The sequence below is a fragment of the Oryctolagus cuniculus genome, chromosome 11, assembly GCF_964237555.1.
Source record: "Oryctolagus cuniculus chromosome 11, mOryCun1.1, whole genome shotgun sequence".
Lineage (NCBI taxonomy): Eukaryota > Metazoa > Chordata > Mammalia > Lagomorpha > Leporidae > Oryctolagus > Oryctolagus cuniculus.
This window is the reverse complement of record NC_091442.1, coordinates 91,467,061-91,494,272: the sequence shown is the minus strand read 5'-3', so window position 1 is coordinate 91,494,272 and position 27,212 is coordinate 91,467,061. Positions and strand designations below refer to the sequence as shown.

Genomic DNA, 27,212 nt, shown 5'->3' with positions numbered 1-27,212 from the left:
CACATTTTGAAAAAGATACGAAATAATTTGAGTACAATAGAAGGTGCCATAGCACCTACTTTGGAAGAATCTGATGTACAAGAACTAGCACAAGATGCTGTGAGACCAAAGTAAGAGGGCAAACTCAAGATTATATAGAGTGTAACATAATGGGGAGACTTAGGAAAAGTGTGGTTTTGGAGGCTGCTCTATAATGGATTCCTGCATTATGAGTCTGGAGAAAAATGATTTAATAGACAAAGGTGGCCTGTGGTTAATCCGGAATGTACCTCGACTTTCTCAAGGAACATGAACATTCCAGGATTAGATGAGGGACATTCCAGAGAGCAGGACAAGTAGTTATCTTAACTACTTTGTTTACCCTATCATAGCATTTGGGATGAATCTGAGAGTTTCTTAAAGGGTAAGAAGGTGGTCAAGTCCAAAATGGCTGTACTCATGCCAACTTGGGTCCCTACATTTCCATTAAAACAAAGAATAAAGGATGAAGGTCATGTGGTTTTGGAAGAGGCTGAGCCAAAAAACCTTGATTCAGGATGATTACTATAGTGTCAAACAACTTCTGGTAGTAGTTCCTTGCAGGAATCATTTTCTTTATAAATAAAATGAAGTATATCTTTTATATTCATTACATTTTCCCTAGGTCTTCACTCTGAAGTGAAATTAATTGTGTAGATAGTATCCAATTTTATTAGATGAAATCTATTCCTTATGTAAATCTTCCTAAAAATGTAGGGGTGTAGTATTTAAAATTTAGATTCTCTGAGGCTATTTCCATTGAGGGAAAAAAGTAATTGAAGTAATACAGTCCAGGAATTGGCTTTCTGTTAATCCAAGGAGAAGCTTAGACTGACTGAGAATAGCACTTATACAGAATAGTCCATGTTGTATAATTATTGATGAACAGATTTTATCCACATCTAGAAGAATAATCAACTTGAGATGGACATCACCATATGTGCATATAGTTATCCTTAATTATTAAAGGGAATCCACCTGCTTTTTTTTTTTTTAAAGATTTATTTACTTGCAATTCAGAGAGAGGTCTTCAATATGCTGGTTTACTCCCCAAATGGCTGCAAAGGCCAGGGCTGACGCCAGGAGCCAGGGGCTTCTTCCAGGACCCCCACATGGGTGAAGGAGCCTAAGTACTTGGGCCATCTTCCACTGCCTTTTCCAGAGCATTAGCAAGGAGCTTTATCAGAAATGGAGCAGCCAGGACATGAAACAGCACCCATATGGGATTCTGGTGTCACAGGTGAAGTGGCTTTGGCGGCTATGCCACCACACCAGCCCCAACCTACCTGTTTTAGATGAAATGCTAAATTCATATTTGACAAAGGTATGAAAAAAAAACTAGACTTGTGTTCTTATGCAAATTAACTTTCACAGGTGAATTGCAAGCAGGCAGATAGACCATACAGGGCAAAAAGGCTTCCTACAAACCTTTCTGGAGCTCAACTGCTCACTTCCTTGAAACCCCAGAAGGATTTATTATCCACCAGTTGTTCCCATCTAAGGTTCTGCAGCTAAATCACTTTTGTAAATTTTTCAAAACACTCCCTTCACAAACTCAACAAATCTGAATCACTAAGACTAAGGTTCTAGTTATGAATATTTAAAAACAAAGTTCCTGAGGTTTTTGGTGTAAATACTGAATAAGCGCTCTGGCTCCAGAGTATCAAAGGATGTGTGTTCTAGAAATACATGAAGGTAGAAGTCTCTAGAACATCTTGTTTTGAATAGAGAACTTGTGTATTTCTAAAATTTGTTACCAGTAAATAACCTAGAAGACAACTGAAATAATTTTTTTTTGGAATGAAATTCTTAGAATTATCCTTCTTATGTCAAAATAGATAATACTTTTTGTTTTACTAAACTTAATATTGAATCTGGTGATAAATTCAGGCTGATATGCTATTTTTAGCCACTTCTAGATCTCTATTCTGATTGCATGATATTGGTGAAGCTAAGAATGTTTAACTTCCTATTTGGCATGGCAAGAAGTCATACATCCCATAACATTTATGGCTCATTCATTCTTGAAGAGATTTGGAAATGGTATAGAAATTTTTCATGAGTAAGTTGAAAAGGAGGAAGTCTGGAATACAATCCTGTTTTATGTGGGAATTTGATCCATCATGGGGACCGTTCCTAATTTAATTCTTTTGGCTGATCTGAACATGAAAGCTTTCTTGGCTAGCTGCATCCTTTCCCTTGGGATCTCAGCTAGTTTCATTGGCATACGGAAATCACTTCCAAAGTTACATCTCCTTCCTCAAACTCTCCATTCATGACCCAAGATCTCTACTTGCATGTCTATTAGGCAAGTCAAACAATATGTCCAGGACAGAGTCCTTGATTACTTACCTATTCTGCTTCCCTACCCTAGGAACCTTCTCCTTTTCTGATCTTTCACATTTCACTGACTCATTCTAAAAACTTCATAAACTACTTCACTCCAAATCCTTGCCACTGGCCTTGACTAGATACTCTTACCTTTCACTTGGATTTTTTTCTGATAGCTTTCATGCTAAAATTTGGTCTTCCATTCTTGTGCATCGCATCCATTCAGTATAAAGTGGCCAGAAAGATGTTCTTATTACAGCCCAGTTGATTGACAGCATTTCACCCAAGAAGATCCTTTGAGAGAGTCTACAGCTACTGTATCCATATAAATATGCTAAAGACTAGTGTCAGTTAAATAAAAACTACATTAAAGATAAGGAAAGCTTTCTAATCGACAAGACAGGATGAATGACACAGGTCTTCAGAAATCAACATTTATGAGCAACTTGCTCAAGTTTGAAATTAATAGGGGCTGCGGTGCAAATTTCAAATGAAAGTAATCATTATAACAAAATAAATACACATCATAACTTGTTATATCAAAATACAACTCTGAGGTTTTAGGAAGAGGTCAACATGATGGTTCAGGGAGTAATCACTTGTTGATGCAGTTTGTTCCAGGAGCAGATGCTTTTTAAAATGTGTGTGTGTGTGTGTGTGTATGTGTAAAATGTTTTCCTGAATTTTTGGCATTCTCTTACTTTGTTTCTCCTAGGCTCTGCCAGGTACATCTAATAAATGGATATCTGCCTACACAAATTCAAGTATTCATTTAAAAACATGGATTAAATGCCAGATATCTAATCTTTGAGAACATACTTAATCATGTTAGCCTTAATCCTGCCAAGGTGAGTGCTTTTAAAGGATGAAGCTCCTAAACTGGTTCCAAATTTCTATAGTTGCATATGACTAGAAGGTGAAAATTGAAGTGAGGATTGGTGTCAAATGAAGCAGGAATTAGGGTCATGGACCTTTCAAATCATATTAAGGAATTTAGAGTTTATCTTGAAGGTAATGAGAACACAACTGACCATCCCTTAACTTTGATTTGGTCTTGAAAATGCTGTGCTAAGTGAAAAAGTCATTAAATTAAGGAACAAAATTCTTTTTCCATTAAGGGAAAATGTTATGTATTCCATCCCAATCAAGATACACAAACAATTTTCATGTATGGAAAAATATCACTTGAACAATAATTTTTAGAGGATTGTGTCAAAAGTAAATGCAGTCTGCACACAGAACATCCTGAAGATGAGTGGACTAAAGAAAGCTTGGGAGTAAGATCTTGGCTGAAGCCGGAGACTTGACAGTCATCCTTAGTAATAATGTTTGCAGTCAGATGATAGGGAGGCCACCAAATCCTACCTGGTGGGCCAAAGAAAAATTCCTTTTGACATTGAGAAGTAGCTGCTACTGACAGAAGGAAAATCAAGTAGAGTGTGGGACCATATGGGATGCTGGCACTGCAGGTGGCCTTGCCTGCTACGCCACAGCGCTGGCCCCTGTAGCATACTGTAAAGTCAACTATTGTGGTGCTTGATATTTCTTGCTTTGGATTATCTTGGCTATGCTGGGTCTTTTGCGATTTCATATAAATTTTAGCATCGATTTGTTTCTAATTCTATAAATAATGCATTGGTATTTTGATAGGGATTGTATTGAATCTGCTGCAGTAGGGAGTATAGACATTTTAATGATATTCTTTCAATCCATGAGCGAAAAATATCTTCCTTTTTTTGTATCCTGGATGACTTCCTTTATCAATATTTGATAATTTTCATTATAGAGATCTTTCACTTCTTTGTTTAAAATTATTCCAAAATATTAGATTTTTTTTGTGGCTATTGGGATTGGAATTTCATTTTTGATTTCTCTTTTGGTGAGTAAATCACTAGTGTGTAAAAGGAGCTCCCAGTTTTATTTTGTAACCTGTTACTTTGTCATGTTGGTTTATCAGTTCTAACATCCTTTTCTTGTTCTAATCTGAGGAGAAATGATTTCAACTTTTCCCCATGCAGTACAATATTGGCCACTGGTTTATCATGTTGTCTTTATAATTTTGAGTTATGTTCCTCTACACCTAAATTGTAGAGTGTTTTATTCATGAAGGGGTGTTGAATCTTACCAAGCACTTCCTCTGCATCCACTGAGATGATTATATGGATTTTTGTTCTCCATTAGGTTGATGCGACTTATGGTATTAACTTGCATATTTTGAAACTCCTTTGGATTTCTGGGATATATCACACTTGATCACAATGTATGAACTTTTTTTTAAATTTTTTTTAACATTTATTTAATGAATATAAATTTCCAAAGTACAGAATATGGATTACAATGGCTTCCCCCCCATAACGTCCCTCCCACCCGCAACCCTCCCCTTTCCCACTCCCTCTCCCCTTCCATTCACATCAAGATTCATTTTCGATTCTCTTTATATACAGAAGATCAGTTTAGCATATATTAAGTACAGATTTCAACAGTTTGCTCCCACACAGAAACATAAAGTGAAAAATACTGTTTGAGTACTAGTTATAGCATTAAATCTCAATGTACAGCACACTAAGGACAAAGATCCTACATGAGGAGTAAGTGCATAGTGACTCCTGTTGTTGACTTAACAAATTGACACTCTTGTTTATGGCCTCAGTAATCACCCTAGGCTCTTGTCATGAGCTGCCAAGGCTATGGAAGCCCCCTGAGTTCACTGACTCTGATCATCTTTAGACAAGGCCATGGTCAAAGTGGAAGTTCTCTCCTCCCTTCAGAGAAAGGTACCTCCTTCTTTGATGACCCATTCTTTCCACTGGGATCTCACTCATGGAGATCTTTCATTTAGGTTTTTTTTTCCCCCAGAGTGTCTTGGCTTTCCATGCCTGAAATACTCTCATGGGCATTTCAGCCCGATCCGCATGCCTTAAGAGCTGATTCTGAGGGCAGAGTGCTGTTAGGACATCTGCCATTCTATGGGTCTGCTGTGTATCTCATTTCCCATGTTGGATCATTCTCTCCCTTTTTTATTCTATCAGCTAGTATTTGCAGACACTGTTCTTGTTTATGTGATCCCTTTGGTTCTTAGTCCTATCATTACGATCAATTGTGAACAGAAATTGATCACTGGGACTAGTGAGATGGCATTGGTACATGCCACCTCGATGGGATTCAATTGGAATCCCCTGATATATTTCTAACTCTACCGTTTGAGGTAAGTCAGCTTGAGCATGTCCCGAATTGCACATCTCTTCCCTCTCTTATTCCCACTCTTATATTTAACAGTGATCATTTTTCAGTTAAGTTTCAGCACGTAAGAAGAATTGTGTATTGATTACAGTATTCAACCAAAAGTATTAAGTAGAACAAACAAAAAAAATACTAAGAGGGATAACATATTAAGCTGCTCATCAACAGTCAGGGTGAGGGCTGATCAAGTCACCGTTTCTCATAGTGTTCATTTCACTTTAACAGGTTTCCTTTTTGGTGCTCAGTTAGTTGTCACCTATCAAGGAGAACAAGTGGTATTTGTCCCTTTGGGATTGGCTTATTTCACTCAACATAATGTTTTCCAAATTCCTAACAGGGATCACTTTTCAGTTAAAATTTAAACACCTAAGAATAATTGTGTGTTAATTACAGAGTTCAACCAATGGTACTAGAACAAAAAAAATACTAAAATGGATAAAGTATTACATTGTACATCAACCGTCAGAACATGAGCTGATCAAGTCACTTTTTCTCATAGTGTCCATTTCACTTCAACAAGTTTCCCCTTTGGTGCTCAGTTAGTTGTCGCCAATCAGGGAGAACATATAATATTTGTCCCTTTGGGACTGGCTTAATTCACTCAGCATGATGTTTTCCAAATTCCTCCATCTTGTTGCAAATGACTGGGTTTCATTGTTTTTGACTGCTGTATAGTATTCAATAGAGTACATGTCCCATAATTTCTTTATCCAGTCTACTGTTGATGGGCATGTGGGTTGGATATGGTTTTGGTTTGGATTTGCTAGCTTTTTGTTGAATCTTTGTATCTATGTTAATCAAGTCTTAGATCTACAGTTTTCTTTTCATGCCATGTCTTTGATTTTGGTATCAAAGTGGTGCTGGCTTCATAAAGAGTTTGACAGGATTTAATCTTGTTCAGTATTTACAAATAGTTTGAGAAGCATTGAAGTTAGTTCCTTTTTAAATGTGTTGTAGAATTCAGTGGTAAAGCCTTAAAGTCCTGGACTTGTCCTAGATGGAAGACTTGAGTACTGCTTCATCTCATTGCCTGTTAGGGGTCTGTTTAGGTTGTCTGATTCTTATTGATTTAATCTTGGAAGGTTATACGTATCTAGGAATGTATACATTTCTTGGAAGTGTTCCAGTTTATTAACATATAGTTTTTCATAGTAGTTTCTTATCCTTTGTAGTTCAGTGGTATCAGTTGTAATGTTTTCTTTTGCATCTCTAATTTTATTTACTGGAGTTTTTTGTCTCTTTTTGTTGTTGTTACTCTGACTGAAGGTTTATCTATTTTATCTTCTCAAAAAAGCCAATTTCCAACTTTTTGGTTTCAATTTCATTTATTTATGCTCTGATCCTTATTTCTTATCACTGATTTTGAGTTTTGATTTGTTGTTTTTCTAGGTCTTAGAGACGCATCATTGGAGCATTGAGACATTTCTTTAAGACCTTAATGGTATAAACTTCAATCTTAATATTGCTTTTGCTGTATCCCACAGAATTTGAGAAGTTTTCATTGTTGTTTATTTCCTTTTTAATTTTATTAATTTCCATGTATTTATGAGTGTCCTATTGTTCTTACTGACTTCTAGTTTTATTCCTCTGTGGTCTGAGAAGATACATGGTATAATTTTCAAATTTTAAAAATTTATTCAGACTTGATTTGTGGCCTAATATATGGTATATCCTAGAAAATGTTCCATGTGTTGATGAGAAGAACGTGTATTCTGTAGCTGTTGGCTGTCAATGTCTGCTAATCCCATTTGCTCTGGAGTATCTTTCAACTCCAATGTGTCTTTATTGATTTTCTGTCTGGATGATCTGTTGAAGTCACCCACTGTTACTGTACTGGAGTCTGTCTTTCCCTTTAGGGCTAAAAGTATTTGCTGTATATGTTTGGGTGGTCTCGTGTTGGGGGCATATACATTTGATTGTTATGTCTGCTTACTAAATCAGACTTTCATCTAAATGTAATGTCCTCCTTTGTCTTTTTTTACAGTCTTTGATTTTTATCTGATATCAGAAAGGCTACTCATGAAGTTTCCATTTGCCTGGTATATCTTTGTCCATCTCTTTACTTTCAGAATCTGTATATATCTTTGCAAAGTGAGTCTCTTATAGGCAGCATTTAGTCATTTTCTTTTAAATCCAGCCAACCTAAGTCAAGAATTGATACCTGTTATTTTGTTGAATGATTATACCTGGTGATTGATTATATCTACTGTCATGTGTTTTCATAATGTTTACTTCTAATCCAGGATGCCCTTCAGAATTTAAGTTCATTTTGGTGGTGGTGTACTGTTTTTGCTTATCTCAGAAATAACTCACTTATCCTTCTTTTAAAGGATAACTTTGCTGTATGTAATTTTCTTTGTTGAAAGTCTTTGTCTTTTAAAACCTTGACTATATCATTCCCCTCTCCTTTGGCATGTAGGGGTTCTGCTGAGAAGTCTGATGCTAGTCTAACAGATTTTCCTTTATATATGATGATGCTTTTCCTTTAATTTCTTTAGGATTCTCTCCTTGTCCTTAACTGTTGGAAATTTGACTACACTATGCCTTGATGATGACTTTTTATGGTTGAGTCCGCTTGGGGTCCTTTGAGCTGATTGTAACTAGATGTCCACGTCTCTTTCAAGACCTGAGACATTTTCAACTGTTTCATTTAGTTGGTTCTCAATGGCTTTCCCATTCTCTTCTCCTTCAGGAATACCTACAATATGAGTAGTTTGTCATTTAATGGTATCCCACATTTCACATAAACTTTCTTCATTCTTTTTAACTTTTTTCCTTTATTTTGGTTTGATTGGGTTATTTCAAGTCTTATCATCAGTGTCAGAAATTCTTTGCTTCATTTGGTTTAATCTACTGTTAAAGCTCTCAATTGTAGTCTATTTCACTGATTGATGATTTCCTCTCCAAAACTTCTATTAGGTTCTTCTTACTGATTTCTATTTCCCCAGTAAGATTTTCATTCATGTCATTGATTGATTTCCTCCAGTTCAGGATCTAAGTCTGGGAGACTATTTTGTTATTTTGGAGTCACCATATTACTTTACTTCTTCATGTCTGCTTTGTCCCTAAATTGATATCTCCACATCTGGCATAACTGTCCCTTCGTTATGGAGTAGGTTTTATTGGAATAGAGTTTATGGCTTAGATGGAATGCAGGGCTTCACTTGGCCTATTGCTTTGGTTCTTGGTGAGCCCTTGAGAGTAGGCCGAGTGATTTCTTTTGTCTTAGTCAGTGTCCGTTGTATCTGTAAGATACACAGTGGTCTAATCTGCTGCAGTTTATAGGGACAAAGTTTGACTTTGAGGTAAACGTGGGTTTCCTAAGATGTGTATCTTCAGTTCAGAGACTTTGGCTATCACAAAACCCAGGGTGCCTAACACCAAAGCCTTGTTCTTGGTGCTGAAGGTGACAAAGGTGGCTATCCCCTTGTCCCACTGGCAAGCCTGAGTGATGCTGGTGCTTGTGGCACTGACTGCTATGGCACCAGGATGGTGAGAGGTGGATCAGCCCTTCCTCAGGTCCTACTAGGAGAATCCAGCTGGTTCTGTGGCTTATAATGCCAACAGCCCTAGTTCTGGGACTGAGTGCTGTGAACTGAACCCTGCTCCAGTCCAGTGGGGTGACTACAGGGTACACAAGATTTTGTTCTGGCCAGCAAGAATCCATCAAGGTGGACTGCAGGCAGGTTCTTTCCAAGGTCCACTAGGTTGATTGCAGTGTGATGAAGAAAATGGAACTAATTGATAGAGTCTTAGTGTTTGAGTATACAGTGGGGTCATTTCCAAGACCTCCCAGGGTGGAACAGATTTTTTATGGGCTGCTGCTGGAGCTATTCCCTACAAGCTAAGGGAACCCCCTGGCTCACATAGAGTAAGTGTAGTTCTGGGTGCAATGCCCAAAAAAACTTCCCTAATTGTGGATGCAGATCTATCCTCTACCCCATAAAGTTGCCCTGACTCTGGTTACCTCTGGTAGCAGCGAAACACAGATCTGACTTTTTTTTTTTTTTTTTTTTTTTTTAAACAGCACAGTCTGCTGCTCTGTGGGGGTAGGGGTGGGGGAGGCAGGCAATGTGGCTTCCTGCCTTGCAACCAAGCCATGGCTCAGACGCCATTCAACTCCCGAGGCTGAAGTGAAAGTCTGTGGCTGACTATGGAATTCTCTCTCAGCTAGAGCTGCAGGTGGTGGGATGCATGGCGATGTCTTCCTATCTTAAGATAGTGGCTGCAGTCTGAAGCTGGCACTGCCAGCCCAGCCGGCCACAGCAGGGAATGGCATCTCTGTCATCCTTCTGTCCTCCCATGGAGTCTTTGTTGTTTTTTCACTTTTCCACTTTAAACTTCCACAAGGCAGACCCCTGCAAATGTGGCCCGTCCTTTGTTCTTTTTCATATCTGAGGGTAGCTGAAGTTAGCATGGCGGCTCCCCTGTGCTTTCACAGTTGAAAGCTCATTGGGACACATTTTTAGAACACATGAGTGGAAGCAGCACTTTTGGCACAGCCAATTTACCTGTTAGGTTTTTATTGCCTATCAGCAAACTGTGGACACGGAGTAAATATTTTTGGCAGAATTTGATATTTTAGGACAGGTACTAAAAATCTTTACTATGTGAAGAATTATAATTTGACTAGTTTAATCTGTTTTGACTTCATTTAAAAATAAAAAGAGGGGTTTTTGGTTTGTTTTTGCTCATGTCCCCTAAGTTTTGCCCTGTCCTGTGGTCAGAAGATATACACCTTGATTTTCTATTATGATAGCTGCTTTTTATTCTTAAATGAATGCACACTCCTGAGCCCTTACCATTTGTTACTCAGTCTCAAGAGGTACCCACTAATACATATTTGCTGTGTATAATTATTAATTCCTCAGCACAAGGAATAAAGGGTTGTTGCACAACATTTGTGAAATGAAGAAAAGGAAAATAAATATAAGATCACTCATAATGCCATAGCTTGGAGATAATTCCTCCTGCTAGGTTTGTTTCCTTGCAGCCATTGCCTATGTAGACTATACACAGGTCTTCCACAGAAGTTATGTAACATTACCACAGATACAGATTAACTGTAAGAGAAGAACCTTGAACCTCAGAGCAAATGCCAGCTTTGTTATTCATTAGCTTCCCAGGTCTCTATCGCCACATCCCCCCAAGCCTCACACATATGTGTACACAACTACATACCAAGCATAATTCTCAGCCTATGCCTTCTCTTAATTGTGGCTTATGCACATTCCCATAATTTTACAGATGAAGAGACTAAAGCACAGGGTTAAGCAATGTATTTAAATTGAGCAATGTATCCGAGTAGGGGGCAAAGAGTTACAGGCAGGGAAGTGGTCAAGAAAGGTTTGAGTGAGAAGTTTTTAAAAGAACCTTTATTTGGAATAATTTTGTTTTAGAGAAAAGCTACCAATATAAATCAGAGTTCTACTATAGCCTTCTCTTGAATTACCATGTTATATTTGCAGAGTTGAAACTAACTTTGGTACTTACTGCAATGTCTATTTTTCCAAGAGTGTACTTTTTCTGCTCTCTGGTCCAATCCAGGATACCACACCTCTTTTAGTGTTAGCAGGGTTTTCTGTTGAATGTACAATGAGAGAAAGGGAAAGCTCTGGGCAATGTAAGGAAAGGTATTGAGCAGGTCTGAGCAGTAGATGTGGGGTATAAAAAGGAGACTGCCTGACTTGACCAGAACAAGCTGAGAAATTGGCAAGAAAGGAGTATAAAGATTTGATTTTGATGGGACAAGAACTGAATGGTCTAACAGAGCCATTATATGCATGTCATGGCGAATTCATGACAGTTAAAGGAGCAAGGGTGTTTAAGGCATGTGGGGGAAGGAACCATGAATTTCCAGACTCCTTACTTAGTTTGGGTCCTAGAAAGAGTTGGAGAATGTCTGGGAGAGACTGAGGAGCAAATCCTATTAGGTAAGGGCCACAGTGTACTTCCTGTAAGGAGTCCTGTTAACATTTACCACAGGAGGTAGGGCTATTTATTCATATTGTATTATGATATATTGTTTTTTTTTTTAACAGATATATTTGAAAGTCAGAGTTACAGAGAGAGATCTTCCATCTACTTGGTGCACTTCCCAAATGGCTGCAACAGAGCTGCTTCTGAATCTCCCACATAGGTTTAGGGGCCCACACACTTGGGCCATTTTCACCCACCATGCCCCAATGCCAGCACCTGTATTAAGCACTAATTCTTTCTGTTGACATTCCACCCCCACCTCAAAACACACACATTGTATCATCTAATTCTCACAGCACCCTTTTAGGTAGATGTTATTATCCTTATGCCTAATTCAGGAAAGGAAACCGATGTTTACAAAGAAAGATCCTTTAACTTGCCTAATATCAAACTACCAATAAGTGATGGAGGTCAAAAATTAACCAACCTATGCTTGTCTACAAAGCCAATGCTTCCTGGTCTAATTCAGTCTAAGATGTTATTATACTTATCAGAGTTCAGAGTATAATTCTCTTTCAAGTGGATTGCTCAGTGTCAGACAATTGTATTTCATCAGCAATTTCTTGAAGGAATCTATTTGGGACTTTGATGTCCTAAGACACTCCTTTAAGGCTATGAATGTGTCTCCATTCTTAGACGGGTAGTGGTTGCACAATAGGAAAACCTTCTGAGGAAATCAATCACTTCAGTAAGGGCATCAGTTGAACCTTGATGGGGGTAATTATATATTTTTAAAGTTCAACTGACTTAGAGTATTACATGTATTATGTATTACTTAGACATGTATTATAATCTAGAACTTCTGTTCCCATATTTTGGCTTGTAAGAAGGAACAGACAATCTAAGAACTGTCAGGAAGAAGATAATTAACATTGGCATGAGGGTCTTTCAATATTCTACTGAGTAGAAACTAAGTTGCATGAGCTCTCTTTTATCTCTCCCTTCCTTTATGTGTATTCTTTCTTTTGCAAGTCCTTTTCAGAATTTCAAGTTTTGTGTTAGGGGTTTAAAATAAAATAATATTCATCAGAGACACACTGTCTCAACTTGACAAAGTCATTAAAAATTCAGCAGTGTTTTTTATAATACTGACCTTCAATGCTGATGTAGCTCTGATTTATATTGATATATAAATATTTATTTATATTTAATTGATTGTCTTGCCTGGTTTTCCTTCTAGCTCAATCATTTAATAGATATTCTTGAAACTCTCTGTATTACTCTTCCTTTTACAACAATAAATGTTAGAGTTTTTCTGGTGTTACCACTTTTCTAGCTTTAATCTCTTAGATGAACCTTCGCAGGCTAATAGCATTACAAACCATCTGTATGCTCCATGGTCCTAGCTGCTTTCCTGAACAAATATCATGTATGGATTTGGCTAAGTCCAATGCTGAATTCATGTGATCCTCAAACATTTGCCAAAGTTCTAATTATAGAAGTCACCAATGTGTTCTTCAGTTTTCTCTTGTCCAACTACAATCCAAATCACTACTCTATTTATTCTACAGTACAGAAATACCTTCCTGATTCCTTACTCACTGTCCACACAGCACCAAATTTACCTTTTAAATTTGTAAATGGGATCTGTCACCCTCCTGGTCAAAATCTTCCAAAGGGCTCCCCATCACATAGAAAATTAAAACTACTTGACACAGTCTCCAAAACCCTACACGATTTTTCCCATTCCTGACTGACATTATTGTGGTTCCCCAAACAAGCCAAGATATGTCTTTACCATGCCATTTTCTGTCTATGATTCTTCTTCCCACTATCTACACATCTTACTCCTTCCCAGGGTTAGGAGTTTCCTTAAATAAAAACTTCATGGATAGATTTTCTTTGACTAAACAAGAATGGAGTGAAACTGAATGTGGACCTGCCTACCCCCAAATGTAAATGTTGTCAGAACAGAGATCATTTTGTCTCATAGTAGAGTACTTATAACTTTTGATCATTTGTAAGCACTCATCTATTTTCTCTTGAATATCACTTCCTATTACAAAATTCTATAATTATAGAATTGTGCATTTTACACATGAATCTTAGTAGAGATACACAGAAGATGAGGAAAGGCCAACTAAATTCTTTCAAGACATCTATTGAAATGTACCCTTATGGCTAAACCAATCGTTAAGTCTCTAAGATAGTATATATCATTGTAAGCCTAAGTATTTTTGTTCTCACTGACACAGTTATCCAGAGGTGAAAGAAGCAGAAAAGGGAAACAACAAGAAGAAAAGGAGGCTAAAAATCACTGAAGGCTTATAGTGTGGAAGTCCTTTTTATTGGACATATTTCATATCTCATTTGCTTCTCCCTAAAAATCTGCAAGGTGTATATATATCCATTAAACCCAATTTTCTGATGAAGAAAATGAGATTGACTGTTCAATAATTTGCCTCAGGTTGGAGATGTGGTTGTTGGTTGAATTAAGGATGTTAATTCCAAATACTAAACTCTTTTGCATTACATTGGCTTCCAAACTCACAGTTATGATGATTATTCAAATGCTGTATCCCTCTGGAATGACACGGTTTTATTGAACCATAAAGTTTTAGAAGTGACTTCATTAGTATTTACTTCCTGTGCTATTTAGGGACTTATAAAATCCAACTGCTATTTGATCCAGAAGGGCTGATGCTACTACTAGTAGAATGAACTTTTCATAGGTGTGAGTAGTCTAACATTCTGAAAAGTAAGCCATATAAAACAAGAAAGATAGAGAAAAACTATTATGGAAGCAAAGATGAGAAAGAAAAATTACTCCAAGTTATATGCTTAACTGTGGTCTTCAAAGTAGCACCATCTAAATTAGCCTTACAATTAATCTCATAAATGTCCTTCTACCACGCATCTAATAAGCACTTGGAAGGAAGGAAGCACAGAAAATTACCCCTAAAAATGTTTAAAGTCTATGGTCTTCTGTCTCCTACTTTTTCTTGTTTTTCAAAAATGTTTTTTTGGTTTGGTAGGTACAGTCCCAAGATAAGAAGTTCACATAATTTCCTGCTCTGTGCTTTTAAACCCTCTCTTGACTATTTTGCTTTTTGAGTCAAATCAGTAACTGTAATTGGAGTTATGTATAATGATTTGCAAAATTCTTTATATACAATATGAAGTTTGTCTCATCAGAATCTTGGGTCTACAAAGAGCAAAGAAGTTACATAACTTATTTTGTTAGACCAGATGATCTAGGTTTAATTTTGTCATTTACTATCTGACTATAAGACTTAATGTGTTTTTGCTTCAATTTCTACAACTGGAATATATATATATATATATATATATATCTCACCATTTAAAAAGGTTTTTTATTATGAAGTGTGATTCAATATTTGTTAGCAGCTGTTATTTATCTGTTATCAACATTTTAGAATACTGTAAACGGAAGTTATGGTTTCTCCATTTTATATATTTCACTTAAATATAAATATAAATGAATCTCTTTAAATAAAAACATTAGATTTCTTTTTTTTTTTTTGACAGGCAGAGTGGACAGTGGGGGAGAGAGAGAGACAGTGAAAGGTCTTCCTTTTCCGTTGGTTCACCCCCCAATGACCACTGCAGCCGGTGCACCGCGCTGATCTGAAGCCAGGAGCCAGGTGTAGGGCCCAAGCACTTGGGCCATCCTCCACTGCCTTCCCGGGCCACAGCAGAGAGCTGGACTGGAAGAGGAGCAACCAGGACAGAATCCGGCCCGCGCAGGTGGAGGATTAGCCTAGTGAGCCGTGGCGCCGGCCTTGATAAAATCTTTTACATAGAGTTCATGTAAGTCAATTTAATATCCATCTTAGGTACCTGATAGTACAGGTTCATCCACTAGAAATTCTAATTTAAGTCTCCTGGTTTGTAAACCAGGGATAACAAACTCATACATAGTAAGCTATTAAACATGTAACAAGAAATATTCTGGGCACATAAAAGATATTACGTCAATATGTTCTGTATTATCTAAATGTGAATAGATGAAACAAATAGTTCTTTCTCTCTCAATGAAATACGTTTCACTTATAAGTTAAGCTATGGTAATACTTTTTACAAAAGTAATGCAAGTTCTGTTTTGCTAGACCCCTGGGATTTACTTAAGATATCATTCTTAGTATGTCCTTCCCCAAATTAGTATTTATAATGATGCCTATGTTCATATTTTATAGATAACAGACATCACAATTTTCTAAAATCTGTGAAAGTATCTATTAGCTTTTTTTTGGTTTCTTTAAACTACCTGCAAGAATCCGTGCAGGAGGGAAGCATGTTTATTGCAGCCATCAGTTTGGGGGTTCATTGTCCAGGCACCTAGTGAAGCCAAATGGACAATCATGGCAATCCAAGAAACAGAAGTAGACTGACTGGGACTTAAAAAAGCAACCCTCTATGAGAACTACGTTCTAAGGGCAAGTCCCCAATGAACTGAAGACCTCCCTCTAGGTCCACTGCATGGAAGTCATGATTAGATCAAGTCTCCACCCTTAATCCATTAGCCGTTAACATCACACCTTGGGATTTAATGCAGTCAAGTCCTGTTCAAATCATAGCAATATGATGTGCCTTAATTTTTTCCTCGTAATTTTGTGGGTTGATAATTTGAGCTGGATTCAGGTGAGCTGTTCTCTTCTGGAGTTATTCATGCTACTGAGACCACCTGGTAACTCATCTAGGCCTAGATGGTATGAGTTGACTTGATTCATGGTGGTTGGTGTTGGCTGTCAGCTACTTGGTCTAGGGGTCTCAGCAGAGAGGATTCTTCTTGCTCCATAAGGTCTTGCATCTTTCAGTGGCTAGTTAGGATTCTTCAGATGATGATTTGACTGTAGTGTTCCAAGACTCTCCTTGAGAATTTCTCCATCATCATTTTCACTGCATTATTTGGTCAAATAAAGTTCTAGACCAGCTCAAATTTACTGGAAGATAGACTCCACCTCTTTTTCATGGACAAAGTATCAAATCTACCAAGACAGACCAGCATACTCAAAATAAGAAACACAAGTGTCCAAGCAATATATGAAAAAAAAAAAAAAACTCCATATCACTAGTCCTCAGAAAAATGAAAATGAAAATCACAATAAGATATCACTTTATCCCTGTCAGAATGGATGTTATCTAAAAGACAAACGGGGAATGTTCTCCCTCGAAGACCTCTATATGAACACAAAATGCTGACTATTAGAGCTTGGAGGGATAAAAGGAGTTTGGATAAAAAACAATACGGGAAGCTGGGTTTGACTTACTGATTGTGACAAATATACTAACATGAAATGTTAATAGGGGAAATGGGCGAGCTGTGTATGGGAACTCTGTAGTACTACTTCAAAATCTTTGTTTTGTAAATTCAACTATTCTAAAATATAAAAAATGGGAAAAGGTATTTTGGCTATCTTCTTCCACACAATCAATTTGATATTTGATTACCAACTGCTTGTATAAAAAAGGCAGTTCTATGTATAAATGGCAAAGAAAAAGTCACAATTTCAATAGAGATATTAAGAATTATGAGTCAATGCCAAGACTTGAAATTCTATGAGGTAGTTTATTTAACAACTACAGGAATAAAGGGAAAAAATAACAGAAGATATGAACAAGGCAACCATGATTGAGAAGAATCTAGCAAACCAAAGGCATTTCAGGATCACTTATCAAAAGCCAAAAGAAAAAAATCTTAGAAATCACAGTAAATGAGATGATAGGAAATAATTCAGATGAATAGATAGTACCTCTCTCAACTGGTGGCAAGCAGTAATGAACAGGATGGAAATCTTCCTGTATCTAGAGATATTATGAGTAACTATTGAATGGGGTCCATGATTCATTTGGTGCTTGACATAAAGGGTCAAAGAAGCTGAGTTAACTGGGATATGGCAGACTGGGAAGGCAATGACCAAAACTGAAAGCCAAGATGAGAAGTTATACAAGAATGGAAAATAATTCCCCAGAACCAGTTCCTAGGGTGAGTTGCTTGGTTTACTTCCAGCCTGCCAATATTTTATGGCACCAATAATTCCTACACATCATTCAAAAATACCTATACAGACTTCATTGTTTCAAGCATCATAATATTTTATGAATAATAACAATAAGTCTAGGAATCATAGAAGGGAGTCAGTATTCCACATTAGGTACTCAGAGAAGTCTTACTGGAAGAATAATGTCTAAGCTGCAATGAAAAAATATAGAAGACCACCAAAGGAGGGAACAACAGTAAGAAGGGAGCCTTCCAGGCAACAGATACAACATGATTAAAGAACTCTGGCCAGAGAATGCTTGGAATAGTTGTGGAACTTTATTACCTGATGGTTTTGTTCTCAGAGTTATAATAACCATAATTACAATTGTTAACAACTACTAAATTCCTACCTCATGCTACACTTTGCATTGAACACTTGTCTTCAAAAATCCAAATGAGAGTATGTATTTCCATTGTGTACAAATACACAGGATTAGTTAGGTTGATAAGATAGAGAGATCATTTTGGTTTCCAAACCACCTCTCTCTAATCTAGGTTACATAGCCTTATAACAAGACCACTTTAACCTGACCATTATGCCAAAACTAATTTCTATACCACAGATACTTTGACCTGTTTTTATATATACATACCAAGCTTCATTCTTTTTAAAAATTAAACTTTCAGGACCAGCACAGCGGGTTAACACCCTAGCCTAAAGTGCTGGCATCCCATATGGGCACTGGTTCTAGTTCCAGCTGCTCCTCTTCCAATCCAGCTCTTTGCTATGGCCTGGGAAAGCAGTAGAAGATGGCCCAAGTCCTTGGGCCCCTGCAGACTATATGGGAGACCCGGAAGAAGCTCCTGGCTTTGGATCAGCGCAGCTCCGGCCATTGAGACCAATTTTGGAATGAACCAGTGGATGGAAGACCTCTCTCTCTGCATAACTCTGACTTTCAAATAAATAAAAAAAATCTACTTTCTCATCTAATTCTTGATCCTTGGCCCCTCATCTTTCCCATTGTAACCACAGACATTGCAAATTGGATGAAATTAAAAACCTGCCTGGCAGACAAACCAGGAGTTCTGTTTATCATCCTTGATGCTCTCAGAAAATCCATCCATCTATCTCAGCTACAGGATTCCCCTTTCTCTGAAAAGTTGGCTTGTGTTGCTTCTGCATCTCAAATTCTCCAGTTTCTTCAATAAGGAAATTGTGGTAGTATTCACTTTTTTATCAAAATGTAGATGTGGCTATTTAATAATAATGTTTTCCATTTGTAAGCTTGGGGAGGGCATTTGCAACTTTGAAATCTTACAAAATATTATACTTTGAATTTGAAAAACTATACAAAATGCCTTTATGGTGTGAACAATTGAAACTCCAGAATCACACATCCTTCTGCACTGATATGATTGATTCTGAGAGGATGTGGATTTGTCCCTAAATCATAATGGAACGGATGAAGGTCATTAAGGTTAATATGAAGAGAAACATAAATCTTGTAGCAGTAGACATAGCTACTCACTGGAAACTTGACATTCTATGGGTTATGTTACACTGGGAATTACATAGTTTAGGGGATGATTCTTAGAGTGTGTTTGAATCATGACACAAATTTTTATTTTCCTTCTTAAGTTTTACAGGTACTCTTCCAAAATGTGACACTGAGGCTACACAAAACTGCCTTTAAGAGTCAGTGGGTCATCTAGTGAATAAGAAAGCTTAAAAGTTACATGTTCTTAGTATTTGATAAACTTGATACCAATAACCTTTTAGATTTTAGTCCTTATTTGTAAGGTTGTACTTGAAAACATTTTCATGCAGATTGTATCTCCAAAACCCTGCATCTATTTGACAAGAAATGAAATATCTGAGTAAGTTGCCTCAGGAAGGAAAGATCTCAAGTGAGAATTCTTGAATCCCACAAGTGAATAATATCAGAAAAATCCCTCAGCCTTAGTGGGTTATGATACAAACTACTCTCCCACTGAGAGGCTATCTCCATCTGCTCTTCGTGAAAAGCATCTGTTTTACCTGCACCATCAAATACAGACTGAATGCAGATGGTCAGGTCTCCACAATGGCTTCTGAATCTCCAGCAGTCATGCTGACCTCCAATTCAAAGTATTAATGTTAGCAGGGCATTTGGTGACAATCTGAAAAAAAATAAATATTTTGGATCAGATTGTGTTGGTTTTTTTTTTTTTGGCTTGTCAAAATATAGCAAAAGCACTTATTGACCATCTGCTTCTTTGCTTTCTATTGAGGAAAAATTATGCATCAGTTGTAAAAGGAATTTTAAAAACTCATGGTCATTATAACATGCATTTTTTGTCTTTCTTTGGTTTCAACCAATTTTAATTTACAGAATACAAATCTCTTCAGAATGACACATTCCTTAATTTAATCAATGATACAAAGCCTAAATATTCCTTATATTTACACAAATACAGGTTAAAAGTGTATGAACATAGAACACAAAATGTTTTTACTTAAGCAGCTACATAAATGAGGCTGTTCAAGTTTCTTCACGACAAGCATGTTTAACTACTGAACAAATTATGCTTAACAGTAGTAAAGATGTAAAAACTTCACATTTAAACATGAAAATACGGAACAACAACAACAAAAAGTAAGTATATTCATTACCAAAGAGCTTAATAAATTCATCCTCAGATACTCTGAGGCATAGCAAAACACCTACATCAAAGGTTGCATTCATTTGAAAGGTATCAATATACTGTTAGCTATAATGTTAAATTGGTAAATTGTAGCATAATGCTTAAATCTGTTTCTCAAATGTGAACTTTAGTAGTCTAATGCTGCTTTTTATATACTCTAAGTGCTACAAATAGTCTCAAAGCTGAACATGTCTTGATACAATATGCATTTTTGATAATTCATGAAGCATGTAACAGACTACTCTCCATAGTGAAGGTTGTATAACTGTTACCATTATTTTTTTTGATAATCATAAAATACATACATTCTTGTAGGATTAGCTTTCAAAAAACTTGCCTAAGAGAAATGGGGAATAATGTTCCCTGTGTTGGATGGTAATTCGTTCACTTGTGAAATATGGCATAACCAAATATAACTATCTCTAAGGGACTGACTTATTGTACTGTTGTGTCTTTTAATAAATACTGATTCAAGGGAAGGAATAACAGTCTGTCTTTTCATTTGGCATGTTACTTAGCTGTGATGTACATCCCTGACACTAAAATGGGTGGAAGAAAAGATGATTTGGCTACCGGAGACAATAAAAGATGTTAAGAAATCAGTAAACTTCGAAAACCTCTCTTTCAAGGAGGGAAATGTTACCTTGCAGAGAAAATAAAGTGTCTTTAAATTGTCACAAAAGTACTATAAATGAAAAAAAATTTAATCTCAGTCTCTGCTACATGACAGATGTTATAGACGCTGTCCATGGTACTGCCATCACTCTACCTCCCACTCCCCCTCTCACCTCCACCGCCCCACAGTTACCATTTACTTGGTCATGTATTAGTTGCTAAAGACTTACACTTGAGTCTTTTGAAGGCATGACCTTGATTGATGAGAATGACTTCTCCAGGAAATTCCTGGGAGGCTGGTAGCCATACACTGATGCTACAAAGTGTGATAGCTCAGCCCTCTTGCCTCTAGCCAGGGAGAAACTCTGTGATATACTCTAAGTTCCAGCACTCCAAAAAATATTAGAAGATGAGACATCATGAAAGCTCATCTTTTATTTATTTATTTATTTATTTATTTATTTATTTTTGACAGGCAGAGTGGACAGTGAGAGAGAGACAGAGAGAAAGGTCTTCCTTTTGCCGTTGGTTCACCCTCCAATGGCCGCCGCGGCCGGTGTGCTGCGGCCGGCGCACCGCGCTGATCCGATGGCAGGAGCCAGGAGCCAGGTGCTTTTCCTGGTCTCCCATGGGGTGCAGGGCCCAAACACCTGGGCCATCCTCCACTGCACTCCCTGGCCACAGCAGAGGGCTGGCCTGGAAGAGGGGCAACCGGGACAGAATCCGGCGCCCCCACTGGGACTAGAACCTGGTGTGCCGGCGCCGCTAGGTGGAGGATTAGCCTAGTGAGCCGCGGCGCTGGCGAAAGCTCATCCTTGTCTTGCTCTCCATGTATCCTTAGAGTTTTCCCATAGTAGCAGTTCCTTTAAGAATTACCAGCATAGGAATCTCTATCTTATCCTATTCTTTTAAAGAACCTAATCAAATACAATCAATTGTACATGATTGTCTAAATGTGTCTCATTGTTATCTACAATTTGAAATTTTCAGTAAAAGGGTCATGTTTTTCAGAAGTATCTACCTTGACATTGCTAGAAAGGCATCCGTGGTCATTTACTAACAGTTGTTTATTTGAATTTGTTTTGCTTATGGTTATGTTCATCAAAAAGAAAAGTTAGTTTGGGGCAGCCTATGTATACAGAGGGAAAAGCTACATGCTGAAGCTGCTAATTTTTCTTTAGCAAGGGATGTGAATACAATGGATGGAAAACAGTATTTGGAGCCAAACTTAAATGATTGATCCAGGATTAGCATTTATTAGCTGTGCGATCTTGGTCAAACCACATAAATTTACTGAACTTTATCTAATTTCACTTAACATTGAAATAATGGTGCCAATTCCACTTCAGTTTCATGATGAATGACATCAAGATATTGTAGATTAAAAGCTTGGACAAGTGCCTGGAACATAGCAGTTACTCAGTGAATGGTATTTTTAGCAATGGAAAGTGCTTTAAATGCAGATAATAGCAAATCAGCTAATTAGGTCCGAGTTTATCATTCAGCCTGTTCCCAATCCTTTGGTCAGTTTCTTACTGATGACGGGTGCCTCCTTTAGAAACATTCCAACAGGACTTGCATTTTCGGAACTGTGGTATACACATGAGATCTCAGAGGAGTCAGATATTCCAAGTGATGAAACAAACGAACAGGTAGTGTAGAAGCTCCCCAACTGTAGAAGTTAAAAAAAAAAAAAAAAAAAAAAAAAAAAAAACAAAGCAAAACTGCACATGGAAATATGCAAATGTGTCATTCAGACAAGTTTTGTCTGATAAAATTAACACAAGGAAAATAAGGCAGTAAAACCAATATAACTATTGGAACACTGAGCCTAAAGTATGGATCTGGCTTCTCCTGAAAAGCACTGGTCCTCATTGCTACATGATAACAATTGGCCAGAATCAATCAGAAGCTTCTTTCTTTAGGTGGAAAATTGCCCACCAATTAGGTAACCATATGATTTATTGTCAAAACCAGGATACTGGGGGCAGGCATTTAAGGCATTAAGATGCCAGTTAATGTGTTTGTACCCACACCAGAGTGTCTATTTCAAGTCCTGACTTCCACTCCAGGTACCACCAGCTTCCTGCTAATGCAGATACTGGGAGGCGGCACTCACAGCTCAAGTTGTTGGATCTCTACCACCAATGTGGGAGACTCATACTGAGTTCCCACTTCTCTACTTCATTCACCTAGCCACTGTGGGCATTTGGGTGGTGAACCGGTGATGGGAATGTGCCTATCTTCCTGCCTCTTTCTCTGTCTCCCTAAATAAATAAATGCACACACATAATATATACGTATATATACATATACATATGTATACATAGAAAACTAAGATTCTATGAGAATTATGCTGTAGTATCAATACTAATGCCAGAACAATAAGCATGAATCAAACCTTGCCCCAAGTATATTGGAATAAACATCACAGTCCAAATCCCTTCTGCTCCCCACTGCTTCTCAGTCAGGTGTAACATGACTTGAAACTGTAGGTACCCTAGAGATCTCTTCAGGAGCATCTTGATTTTGATCCAATAGTTCATTTGGGGGGGGGTGTGTTTCAGTATTCTCATAAGAACTATTAAGTAAAACTTTAATAACGTCTGATTAGTATACCCAAGGTTATATACAGGGTCTACATAGTTGTATTTCTCTACAGATTTGGAGTTCAAAATATTTCACAATTAAAAATACACTGAAAATGTTTTTTAAAAGTTGAACATAAGGAAAGCAGCAAGAGAAAAAGGGCACAGTTTTCATATTACTAGGATGTCAAATTGACCAGGTTTTTGGATTTTGTTTGGGGACACATTTGTTGTGCATGGTGAAACATCTTTTGCAAGGAACAATTGGTGATGGGTAACCAGAAAAAAACAGATATAAGAGCTGGAGAAATTAAAACGACCAGCTTAAGAGAGAAACGATGCAAGCATTTTTGGAATGGGCAGCAGGCTTTGCAATCTGTTGCGCTGGAGTTTTAGGGACTTACCACAGACAGTGTTTGTTATTGCAGAATATTTTGTTTCCCAGGAGGAAGGAAGATTATCCAAAAGAAACACAACAGTGAAACATACACAGATGAAACAGCAAAATAAAGTCCTACACTATAAACCACAAATGGCTCAATCTATTTGCTTGGGAATTATTGGAGAGGCCCAGTATTTAATACTTCCATCCTCACAATGTTTATTAAAAGAGAAGATTGAGTAACGCTTGCGGTGGATTTTCAGCTAAGTGCCCCATCGCCTCAACTCCCTGTGGCTTCCTAACCTTCTATAATTTCTTTCTGGCACATTTGATATTTCATTTTCTAAAATTTGCCTTGCTTGGGGAATGTGGGTCAAGAAGCATGCCTTATTTACTCATTGGGAAACTGACCACCAGTGAAGAATTGAGAGTGAGCGATGGGAGGAAAGGGAGAAGGGCCACATGCTCATTCACCCACCACACACGATACTGACTTCTGGGCAGCGGGCCATTTTGCTCCCTACCATCACAATGGAAACCACATAGCAGTCGATTAACATCTCAGCCAAATTTATGTTGTGCTGGGTAATTGGTCCTTTAGCCCAAAGACTAAGTTCCAGAAATTCCATCTTTATAGTGAGGGATGTGTAAAGTTCTCGTTCCCCTGAGAGAACCTTCTCTAGGGTGGTTTTAAGATATTTTTGCTCTTTATTTCAATGATAATTGAGATGTTTGAGTTAGGGCATAAATAATGTTTTCTGTGACATTAACGTGCTTCTCCACTTGTAATTACCTTCATTGTTAATCTTTCTGGTGCAGCAATTTTATGAAGGACAAATGACATAAATCATTAAAACTAGTCCCATTTCATTAAAATGTTTTATGACAGTAGTCAGCAGGTATTTTTCCTTAAGTCCCTTAGTTCATATACCTGAATACTATCATGATGAAAATTGGAGGAATCAGTAGATAATCCTATATGGTGGCCATTCCCATACTGTACTACTTATTGGTGTTCCCACAAAAATAAAAATAATAGCAACAATATGAAAATAATGCCATTGGAAATTTTAGCAAGAAAATTTAATGTTTCACATTGAATAACTTACTATTGGCTTGTATTATATTATTCTCTAGTCATTATAATAATAGTTGATGCTTTTCAGATAGCTTAGTAAGCATTATCCATGTATTTTCATATTTACTTCATATAACAGCTCTTTCAAATACTTCTCATCTCTAGTTTATAGCTTTTAAACTGAGTTTCATAGAAATAACTTATTTGAGGTTAGATAGTTTATTAGGTGCAGAAACTGCAGTTCTTACATATGTCTGACTCTAGAGGTATACAACCCACTGCTATATAATTTCTACTACACTTTGTTAGGTGAGCAAGGTTCCTATAATGGCTATTTTTTTTATTTGACAGAGTTAGACAGTGAAAGAGAAAGGCCCTCTCTCCGTTGGTTCACCCCCTAAATGGCTGCCATGGCCGAAGCTATGCCAATCCGAAGCCAGGAGCCAGGTGCCTTCCCCCAGTCTTCCATGCCGGTGCAGGGGCCCAAGCACTTGGGCCATCCTCCACTGCCCTCCCGGGCCACAGCAGAGAGCTGGACTGGAAGAGGAGTATCTGGGACCAGAACCCGGTGCCCATATGGGAATGCTGGCACTGCAGGTGGAAGATTAACCAAGTGAGCCACGGCGCCAGCCCCGAGTATATAACAGCTAATTTTAAAATCCAAACAAATTTAACCTACACTTACTAAGCCCCACACCATGCTAGGCTTAGATCCAAGATATTTGTCTTGACAGTGGTATCGTTGCTTCTCCTGTTTGCAATATGTAAATGAATACCTACCTCAGAAGACTGTTGCATATGCTATCAACAAAAGTTATATCTATTATCATCATTACCATTGACATCATTATTCAGAAATAATTTCCTGGCATAAAGGGAGTCATCAATAAACATTAAATTAATGAGTGAATGAAGGTAAGAATGAGAATGATTACTGCGCTAAGTAGGTTCTGAGACTTGTATTAGGAAGAGAGCTTATTAACAGAAGCACCCAGGGACTGGCATTGTCATGCAGAGGGTGAAACCTCAGCCTGTATCTCGGGCATCCCATATGAACATGGATTGGTGTCCCACCTGGCCCTCCACCAACTGTTGTGGCCATTTGGGGAGTGAATTGGCAAATGGAAGGCCTCTTCTTCTCTTTCTGTAACACTGCCTTTCAAATAAATCAATCAATATTTAAAAATCATCCATCTATCTGTACTTCAATTTGTTTCATATTAATCAACATACAGGTTCTGTTGGTGCAGATAAACCTTGGGCAGTATCTACAGGGAAGAATATTCAGAGAAGCTTGCTAAGAAGGGAAAGAGGAAGGAAAAAAATATCAGGTTGGCACAGGAATTAGAGTGCAAGGAAACAGAAATAGGAAAACCAATTAAACTATTACCCTGAAGATCAAAAATGGTGAAAGTTTGTACTTGGCAATGACAGCTCATGAAGACAAGGAATTCCAGACACATCTGAGAAGTTGACAAGGCTTAGTCACTGATTCAGTGAAAGAGATGTGGAAGAGCAGAACTGTTTCTGGTTTACTCAGCTGATTGCATTATGATATCACGGAGGAGGAGGACACGTTTCACAGTGTCAATTTAAGATAATAATCTTTATCACAAATAGCTCTGAGGAAGATAATGTGACAGTGTGTATATAGAACTTAACATAAGTACTCCATTCATTCAAAGCTCCTTATTTGATGTGGAAGATGGTATGGGAGAGTGTAAGGACACCAAGTAGATATGCTTCATGTTGAAGTATTTGAGGTTGATTGCTTGTAAATCATCTAAATAATAGTCACTCATGACTGTCACCCGTTCTGTGACATGATCACAAGGTCAATTTGTCAGGTATGATTAGGGGGGAGGCTCTGTTCCTTCCAGTGAAGGATTTAGGATTATTTAAGTCGTGTTTAACTCCCCATCTTGCAAAGCAAATCGCTGCTTGCTTTCTGAATGCAATAGCCACCACCCGTGTCCCCCAAAAACTACCTGGCTGGTCTCCAGATTGCGTGGGCTGGGTCATCATTGATTGCTCTTTATTTGCTTAGGAGGAGGAAAAGAAGTTATGTACACTTTTTAAATAAGCTTTATTTCACAGATTTTTATTTCCAAATAGTTCTACTTGTTACAAATTTCTATACATCTTTCCATTTTTATTTATGTTCTAGACTTTTTTTTTGAGATAACATTTTTAAGTTGCATTATAGTCAAAGGCTTATTGGCTCTAAAAAAAGATTTCAATGAGTTATATTGTGTATAGCCCTTGCCTATTTTCTTGCTGAACTACAGTCTTTGAATGAAAAGCAAAACAAAAAAAACAAAAAACAAAAAATTTTTTTATGTAAAATTTTAA

At 37.5% G+C, this 27,212-nt stretch overlaps 1 long non-coding RNA gene across 1 annotated transcript in view; it reads right to left on the bottom strand.

Moving 5' to 3' along the window:
• Positions 1 to 19,550: 19,550 nt before the first annotated feature.
• LOC127491170 (uncharacterized) overlaps positions 19,551 to 27,212 on the bottom strand; it is a 392,060-nt gene continuing 384,398 nt past the window's right edge. The window contains exon 4 of the long non-coding RNA XR_007919751.2: positions 19,551 to 19,672. This is a non-coding gene — a long non-coding RNA (uncharacterized lncRNA). The remainder of the gene's footprint in view (positions 19,673 to 27,212) is intronic.